At 34.1% G+C, this 9,998-nt stretch overlaps 1 pseudogene; it reads left to right on the forward strand.

The window, feature by feature from the left end:
• The first annotated feature begins 7,074 nt into the window (after positions 1 to 7,074).
• On the forward strand, positions 7,075 to 9,998 carry LOC100457022 (olfactory receptor 4F3/4F16/4F29-like; annotated as a pseudogene).

The following is a 9,998-nucleotide window of genomic DNA, read 5'->3' on the forward strand; positions in this document are numbered from 1 at the left end:
TCTAGCTGGCATAAGATGGTATCTCATTGAACCACATGTTCAGTTTTAAGTGTTTTTTAAAATTTCTACAAATTCTTCATTAAAACACAAACTATTTTGAAGTTTTAAAATTTCCAAACATGTGGGAATTAAGAATATGTTTCTTTCGTAAACTTGTAAGTTGATAGTACTGTTTTCAGAGGTTGAGGTCATATTCTTTGGAATTTGTTGAGATCTATATTCTTTTACCTAGTAAGTTTTTGTAATTGCTCCATATGTGTTTAAAAAATGTATATTTTCTAATTGTTGGGAATAGAATTCCATATATTTAAATTAGATCATGATTGTTTAGTAATTAACATTGCTCATGATTGTTCAAATCCATAGCATTTCTAGTTTTTTCTGCTTGATCTATAAGTGGTGTAAGAAATATATTTCAGTTTTCTCTTATGTCGAAAAAATGTTGTATTTGATCAATGTTTTCTTTACACATTTTGAGGCTCTTATATTAATTGCATACAAGTTCAGAATGTTACTGGTGAACTGAGTCTTTTGTCATTTACACTCATACTTTTTGACTTTATTTATTATTTGAAATAAATACAGCCATGCTACTTTTCTTTTTGGTATGTAATTTTCCTATTATTTTACCTTCAACCTTTGTATATCTTTATGTTTTTAAGTATGTGTCTTGTAAATAGCATATAGGTGGATTTTAAAGTCAATTTTGATGTTGTCTAAAAATATGTAAATCTTAGACAATAGTTTACTTTATTGAATTGTTGTAACAGCTGCTTGTTGGTAGTGGCTGTGTTTAAGAGGGATCAACCATTTGATTACATCTATTGATTGTAAAAATTATTCTAAGCTAGATTAGAAAAATTAGTCAAATAGATTTTAAAGATGATTTGTTATTAAATATTGACTCTGTATTCTGCATTGTGCCCCGCTGCTTGCTTGCCTTTACTGACTATGTTATGGTAGTGTGTGGTGATGGTCCTGAGGCTGATCAATGGCAGCCCTTGGTAAGAGTTAATATGAAGCAATAATACCTGAGGAATGATGGTAACAATAAAAACAGAGGGAAAGATCAGAGGACTGTGAAAGAAGAGTATATGAACTTCTTATTAAATATAGTCAAGGAAGGTTTTTACAGAAAAGGTATATTTATGTGAAAGCTTTGTGATGTCACAATCCTCTTATACTTTAGTAATTAATATGTTATAACTTGACAGTGCTTTCTAATGGAAAATTTCTGTAATCCAAGGGCCTGGGTTTGGGGCCTTGTGGAGCTCAAAGCATCTAAAAAATCAAAATTGCTAAAGTTAAATTTAATTTTATATTCTGTGGTTTCTCAAATAGTTACTCTTTCTCCTTCCAGCTCTGCTTCCCAAGTATTTGAAAGTGCTGGATTTCTCAGTTAGTTACTTCTATTGACTTATTTTAAAGCAAAAATATTTCTGTACATTCATCCAAGACACCACTACACTTGATACCCAGCAGGTACTTTTCTTCAATTCTTTTGTCCTTTTTATTCCCTGGGTGAAAATCAATGTAGACTCTGAGGTATAATTCCAAGGAAAATCCAATCAAGAGAGGATAGTCTATTCCCAAGACTCGGTACCATCATTTGGTCACTGATATTCAAGGTTGTTAATTAGAATCTTTTTTACTTGCAAAAAACAACATAAGACTCTTTGTTTTGGGAAAGGTTACAACCTCAGTAAGAATGTGAAATTATCATCTTCTGAACCTAGAAAAATGCTCCTACTTCATGTACCATCCTGCAAAATGTATGTAAAACAAATGTTTTATAGTTTAGCAGACTAGACATTAATCTAACCTATCCTTGGATAGTTGATCCATCTCTGAGCATTGCTCAGTAAATATTTCCCATTAATTTAATTTATAATTTAATTCTTATTCAACATGTTTGCTGCAAATGTATTCTGGACAGGGCAGGGAGGAGAGTATCAAAATGAACAGACTATGACTGTTGCTGATGGTTTTGGGGAACTGTTTTTTGGGGAAGGTGAAGTTAAATTAGATCTTGAATGGAGAGTGGGATTCCAAACAGAAGAACATATTCCAGGAGGTGGAGGAAGCACCATAATATTTTTGTTCTTTCTATTCCTTGTTTCTTTCAACTCTTTTATTCTGTATTTCCTTTTAGCTTTTCATGGTAGATAAATTCCTAAGTGATGTTATCAGTTTCTGTGTATTATAGACTCCCAATTTTGGTCATTTTTAGTTCTCAGCATTACTCAAGCTACTTTTTCTTTCTTTCTTTTTAGAAATTATAACTCTCATACAATTGAAGCTTTTTATCTTTTCACAAAAGGAATTAACCCATCATCTGAGGAGGATAGGTTAGATTCGTTGGCTTAACTCAAAGGAATCAACCCACCATCTGAGGAGGATAGATTAGATTCGTTGGCTTAACTCAGGTAAGATACAGTTTTGGGTCCTACAGCGCTTCTTTGCAAAGAGGACTAAAGGCATTTTCATCATTGAGTATGAATCATTTCAAGGCTCAGAGAAGATTCATCTGTTGTTCTTTTGATGTGATACAGATGAAGAAGACAGTAAAATGGGGTAAACGTCAATTCTCATTTAAAAATGTTACCATAGGGAGCTGAGATCAGGTATAGGCAACATTTTAGAAGCTGAGTTGAGTTGTTGATGTCCCTTATTCTGGTGTGCAAGGAGGGCAGGGTGAGAGCTGGAGAGTTAGAGCAGCCTGGAATAATCAGGAAGCATAGTGCAGTTAGGGACATATATAACTAAAATAAAAATATGATGAATCAAATTTACATAAACCCAGGTAACTTCATTGATTTCCTCCTATGACTTCATGTAGAGCTGGCTCAATATTAAGTGGGCTAATTGAAAGTATTTGGAAAGAGTAATTCTGAAGGCTAAGAACTTAGAGGAGACTAGATTTGTGAGAGAAAGATGTAGTGAAAGTTACTGGACAGCCAAAGGGAAGTATGAAAGTAGTAGGTACCAGAGAAGGAGTAGATGATGGTATGGCAAGAGATGGTAGAGGAGCCACAGACACTCAAGACCCACTTTGCCTTCATTGAAATTCTGTTGAGTACTTGGATAGTAAAAGATACTCCTGAAAACTATCTGCCCCTGAAAATAATCTTTGACTTTAGATTGTCAGTGACTTACAGAGTAGCATAGTGAAGAATGCTTGGAATCTGAAGTCAACTTGCTCTTTAATATTTTTCTTTAAAGAGAAATGCATGTGTACCATAGAAAATTTATAAAATAAAGTAAGAAGAAGAGGAAAAAACACCCATAGTCCCTCAATAGAAAAATGGCAACTATTAAAATTTTGACATTTCCTTCAGATACTCCTTTTTGTTCATTTACATTTTTAAACAACAATTACAAGAATTGGGTTTGAATTTGATACTTAGGTGTGCAAAATCAGGCAATCCATATAACCTCTTCAAGTCCTTATTTTCTAATCTGTAAAATGTGGATCATATTATGTTTCCTACATTCTTCATGGGCTATTTTATAACAAAAGATATGAAAGATTTTTAAAGACTATAAACTGTAAGGAAAAAAGCAAATCCATGCTATAAATTTTGGTATTTGTTTCCTGGAGGAAATGTTAATGAAAATGATAAAAAGTAACAAGCAGCATTTATGGTAGGACAGAACTTGAAGAAATTGACTTAGTTGTAATTATGTGAGGGAATAGGAGCATTCTCAATTCAGATGAGTTTTTAACTGACAGGGCTAATCATAAGGACTAATGATATTCTAACATAAAATATCTTGATTTCCAGAGGATATGGTACATTTATAATATAATATTGTTTTCTAAAGCCCAATATGAGATCAGAATTAACAGAAATATGACCTTCAAGATTCAGGAAATAATTGGATTATATTTGTAATTAGACAGACCCTTATTAAAGTTTTATAACAAAGATTTATTAGCATATTCCTTAATGTGCTAATGGGCTAAATGATGTGTAGATAGTGAAGAGACTCAAAGAAGAACGATTAACGTGTTTGAAAGGGTTGAGAAAGGAGAAGCCATTAATAACAGAAAAATGTTTATTATGGATATCATAAAATTAAGGAGAGGTAAATTGTTAAAAAATAACTCTATGATTGAGTCATTGACTAGTAAGTTTAGTTGATGGCTTTTTGGGCAGGATTTCACTTGTATAAAAGATCACTATCTGGTGAATAGTAGTAGTTTCTGTCTCTACTGAGGATTTAGCAGAAGTAAGTAATCCTAAATAATCATCCTTAGTAGATTATGTCTCAGGGTTTGGAAAGGAGTAAAGAAAACAATTTATGAAACACTCAACAGAATGCCAAAGCAGATTGTGAACTTTATAATTTGCATATATTTAAAGTTACTTTGTGCACTGTGCATTTAGGTATGATTTGCTCTTTGGCCTCTAAGCAATGATGATTCTATCATTCTCTATGTGAATGACTAGTTAGAATTCTTGTTTGAAGAGGTACCCTCTTTAGATTCAGCCGGTAGAATAGTCATTACTTATAGGGGAAGATGATAAAAGTTTTGCATATTTCACGATCTACATAATTTCTTAGACAGTAGGAAATGGTGAACAGTGTGAAATAATGCACAGAGATCATGAGGATGAAGATTTAGCTACTCTACGGTATTTGGGGTTCTCATGAGACCAGTTTTAGGAAAGTGGAGGCAAGGGTGTCATTGATGGGCAGTGGAGCAGATAGTATTAGGAGGAATAAAATTTTGAGGCCAGAACTATTATTACTCAATTTGATAGTATCTTAGATACAATGAGATAGATAACTTGTCTAAGGTTAGGGAAAAATGGGAAGGTAAGTGGTTAAGTCATATTTAAACCCAGGAGTTTGACCTGCTATTCATTTTTAACAAATATATTACCTCTGTCTGTCCAGATTATTAAACATAAGGAGGAAAACACATGGGTTTAAATAAACTATCTAATATCCTAAATTGAGATTTGAAAAGACTAACATGATTGAATTTTTATTGTAAATTGTCATTCTTTATTATCTTGTAGAGAAAATTTTACTTGTCTTCAAGGTCAGTCTGTATTGTGATGGGAAATATTTGAGATGAGATCAATTTTAAGTTTGGATCCTTAAAAAAATATCAAATTCTCACCAGATTTTCTTTAATTGCTTCATCACAAGCAATAAGTAAGAATACTGTCATTGAGAATTAGAGTTTGCTTCAAACCCAATACAATGGTATTTATTTATTTCCAAGGTTTTTAAGGCACTTTTGTAAAACTCAAGTAATTATTACAACAACACAACAAGGAGTCTACCACTGTATTTTAGATGGCATTTACATCTCTGGAGCGATTAGAGTGTTCAAAATAACAGACTAGGCTGGATATATTGAATAGTTGTTGAAATCAGGTAGTTGGTATAGATTTCTGAATGTTCTTCTCAAATCCTATAATTTATATGCATAAAGTATATATTAAATATATGTAGTATTAGACTGATCTTTGATACAGGGCTGCTGGTAGAAGCAGATACTTATTTTAATAAAACATAATAATAGATGTAAAGAGATTCAAGTGCAACATAGACAAGATTCTTTGGAGCAGAGCAATTCAGAAGATGAATTTAAAGACAGTATGATTTATTTCTCTTTTTTCTTTTTTTTTTGAGATGAGGTCTCTCTGTGTTGCCCAGGCTAGAGTGCAGTGGCTATTCACAGGTGTGATCATAGCACACTACAGCCTTGAATTCCTAGGCTCAAGTGATTCTCCTGCCTCAGCCTACCTACTAGCTGGGATTACAGGCATGTGCCACTGTGCTTGGCTTAGATGATTTTTTTTGTTTTTAATTATGTTAGAAACAGCGTCTAGCTCTGTTGCCCAGGCGGGGGCAGCCTTGCACTCCTGGACTCAAGTGACCCTCCCACCCTACCTCCCAAGTAGCTGGGACTACAGGCATGTACCATCACGGTTAATCTTTTTATTTTTTGTAGAGATGGGGCCTCACTATGTTGCCCATACTGGTCTCAAACTCCTGGGCTCAAGCAATCCTCCTGCCTTGGCCTCCCAAAGTGCTGGGATTATAGGCATGAACTACTGCACCTGGCCAGATGATTATTTTTGAAATCCAAATTTGAGGCTGGAAGATTAGGTGCAATGTATATCTTAAAGCCCATAGGATAAAGATAAGAGATGAAAATCATGAAAGAAAACAAAATAGGAAGGACAGATACAGGAGGTATGAAAATCAATATGTAAAACTGATAGTAATTCCAGAAGGATAAAAAAGAATTGACTTAATTGAAGTGGAGAGAGGAGAAAAGTAAACAGGGGAGAAAAGTATTTTAAAAGTGTCATCTTCTTCAGTGTTGGAGGAAAGTAGAAAGGAAACAGAACATGTTGGTGAGGAAAATAGTTGATGTATTTTAAAATAAGAGTGGAGAATTGTATCACTAGAAAAAGGATAGTAACCATTAACAGAATAGAAAAGTATAATAGTACTTCCAAGTTAATCAGGAGGTAATGAAATGAATATAGTTCTAATCAAACCAACAAAAATTAAAAAATGAAATGTTATCTCTTTTTGCTGATGACATGATTGTCAAGCTAGAAAACCCAAGACATTTCAGTAAAAAACTACAAAGTGTAGTAAGGTGGCTACATATATACAAAATAAGTAACTTTTACAACAAAAATAAATAACTTTTCCCGATGTTTGCACTTTTCATTCTGTGGCATTTTTTTTCTATGTAGAAATGAAGAAGAACAAGTCTCTCTACAATCTGATTTATCTCTCTTTAAATTTGTAGATGACTTTGTTTACATTTTCTCTTCTCGATTATGCACTAAATCCCAAACTAAATTTGAGCCTGCATGATTAAAGAATACCAAATGTCTAGGTGTGGAAACAATTCTGGGGCTGGCTCTGCATGAATCTTGTACTATGTAAATTCTAGTACTCTTGAGCAGAATAATAGGCATTTGTGTAATTATTCCATAGCCAGAATGTCAATTTCAACTTAAAAATTATGTTTTTCTTCCTCTTTCATTCTTCAGATAACTTCAGGGTCAGCCTTGCACATGAAGTTGATGAATGGAGAAAAATCACTCAGTGGTGTCTGATTTTTTCTTGCTGGGACTCACGAGTTCTTGGGAGATTCAGATTTTCCTTTTTCTGTTTTTCACAGTATTTTATGTAGCAAGTATGCTGGGAAACATTCTCATTATGCTTACTATAATCTCAGACCATCACTTACATTCCCCGATGTACTTTCTGTTGGCAAATCTCTCCTTCATTGATACAGGTGTTTCCAGCATTGCAACCCCAAAGATGATTTATGACCTTTTCAGAAAATGTAAAGTCATCTCCTTGAAAGGATGCACTACTCAGATGTTCTTTATTCACACTGTTGGTGGTACGGAGATGGTGCTGCTCATAATCATGGCCTATGATCGGTGTATTGCTATCTGTAAGCCCCTCCGCTACCTGAACATCATGAGCCTAAGAATGTGCATTTCTTTTGTGGCTGTTGCTTGGACCACTGGACTCATCCGTTCTGTGGCCCCACTGGCTTTTGTTGTAAACTTACCCTTCTGTGGCCCCAACAAAATGGATAGTTTTTATTGTGATTTTCCTCAGTTTATCAAACTTGCGTGTACAGACACATACAGACTGGAGTTTCTGGTCGCTGCCAACAGTGGTTTAATCTCCACGGACACTTTCTTCATCTTGATTGTGTCCTGCATCTTTATTCTGCTCACAGTTCGTAAACACTCTTCAGGAGGGTCCTCCAAGGCCTGTCCACTCTCACAGCTCACATCACTGTTGTGGTTTTCTTCTTTGGTCCTTGCATTATTTTCTATGTGTGGCCATTTCCTACCTTACCTGTAGATAAATTTCTAGCTATCTTTACTGTCGTTATTACTCCTTTTATGAATCCTGTCATCTATAAATTTAGAAATAAGGACATGAAGGTGGCAATGAGGAGACTATTTCTTAGGGCTTTAAGTATCAGGCAGAATTCTTTTTCACCCAGTCCAAGAAATTCAGATTCATCTTGACTATTCTTGGAAATCAATCGTTTTAATGGAACATTTCACAAATCATTTTAGTTGAGTTAGCATTTTCAGTATCTACTGTGAAATCTCTCCTCAACGGATTCTGTTCTGATCTGGTCAGTTCTTCATAGGAACCCTTGTTTTAAGATCCTGAAAGTATCGATGAGGAATGAATTCACTCTTGGAATGTAGCATCCTTGTTTATTTTTGAAGATTTTGGTGATGGCGATTGCTAAAATCTCACAAACGGCACATTTCCCATTAATACCACATTTTGGACGCTGTTGTCCATGGCATGGATTCTCAAAGGCTTATCTCTTCTAATTCACATGTGTACCTATATTCATGTGTTTGGAGTTTCTCAGTGTCTATATACTGAGGAAAAAACAAAATGAAGATAATTGCTTAGACAGCTTTGAGCATTTGAGGCTTTTACCATCTTTTTTAAAATTTATTATTATTATACTTTAGGTTTCAGGGTACATGTCTTTTACCATCTTAATTTGTTCACCAACACACAGATTTAGTTAACACTAAGATTTTTAGATTTAGTTATAATTGGAAGGTAAAATTTGAGGAAAATCATAGAGAGACAACTCAGGAAACTTTAATATTATTAACCAAGAAAACATTTTGAGACCAGAAGATGTAAATTCCTATACCACATAATGTGCATAATTATTTTTTCCCAATTATTTTATAACCAATAGTTATTTTTTATATTGAAAAGTATATAAATATTAAATGATTATAAATGGATTAAATATTTTGGAGATGAAAAGAAGAAACACTGATTTATTAATAAATAAAAATGCAAAATATTTCCATTTTATGTGAACCAGGTTCATAACTAAATAAAGAGCAAATGATACATATGATTGCGCCACTGCACTCCAGCTTAGGCGATAGAATGAGACCTTGTCTTAAAGAAAAGCAAATACAAAGTGTAGAAATTACAAAATATATTACAAAACTGTCTATAAATGAAGAGATATAAAGCTATAATGAAGAAATACATTACACTTTCCACATGATAAAATAAATTTTATGTAATTATTCAAAAAAGTATACTACTCAAAAATAGTATAAATAATTGCTCAAAGAGAGTATTTCAGTGCTTCTCTGGGTTACCAAATGAGTAGGAGCAGCTGTCATATGAATCTACTATTATTCAAGTGTGGATTAAACAACCTGTTAGGAAACTGGCCTGCTCTTCGTCAGCTCCAGAATGACCCGTAGCAATAAATCCTTGTAGCGGCAGGGCTGTTAGTAAGAAATTGGAAGCAAAATGGTAAAGGCTGAAATGAATATTTCTGACAAATCTTCACCCTCTCCCCCAGACAAATTTGCCACTGAATCTTAGCTATAAGATTGAACCCTCTTGAACTTGAGAAAAGATGTTGTGGCATTCCTGTTTTGTACCCCTTGATTTTATGCATTGAAAACTTTCATCCTAAGTGTTGCATGCGTCTGAAATATCCTCCCATATTTCTAACACTAGTCCTGGTTTCTTTTGTGAACTCCAGACAACATAACTTGAAAGAGCAATTCCATATATAACTTTTATGAAACTTGTCACCTTCCCTGTAGAAACTGGGGTTTTCTGCATTCTCACCTAGATTGGTGATACCACCCAATTTTTTAAAGCTAGAATCTTGGGGACACAGATTTTATTCCAATCTACTAGAATCTTGTCTGTTATTTTTAATATTGCTTGCATTTGTCCCTTTCTCTTCCTTTTCAGTGTCATTTCCTTGGCCCAGGATCTCTTATTCCTCACCTCCTAATCGGTCTCTGGGCATGCAGCCTCCCCTTCCTCCCAGAATCTCTCCAACAAAAAAAGCCACCAGAGGGATTTTCTGTAATGTGAATCTGATCATATGACTGCTCTCAGAAACCACCTACCATATAGGGTGGGAATTCTTTTACCTCTCCAGTTTGAAGAGTAAAAATAAATAA

The sequence above is a fragment of the Pongo abelii genome, chromosome 16 (assembly GCF_028885655.2).
Source record: "Pongo abelii isolate AG06213 chromosome 16, NHGRI_mPonAbe1-v2.0_pri, whole genome shotgun sequence".
Classification (NCBI taxonomy): domain Eukaryota; kingdom Metazoa; phylum Chordata; class Mammalia; order Primates; family Hominidae; genus Pongo; species Pongo abelii.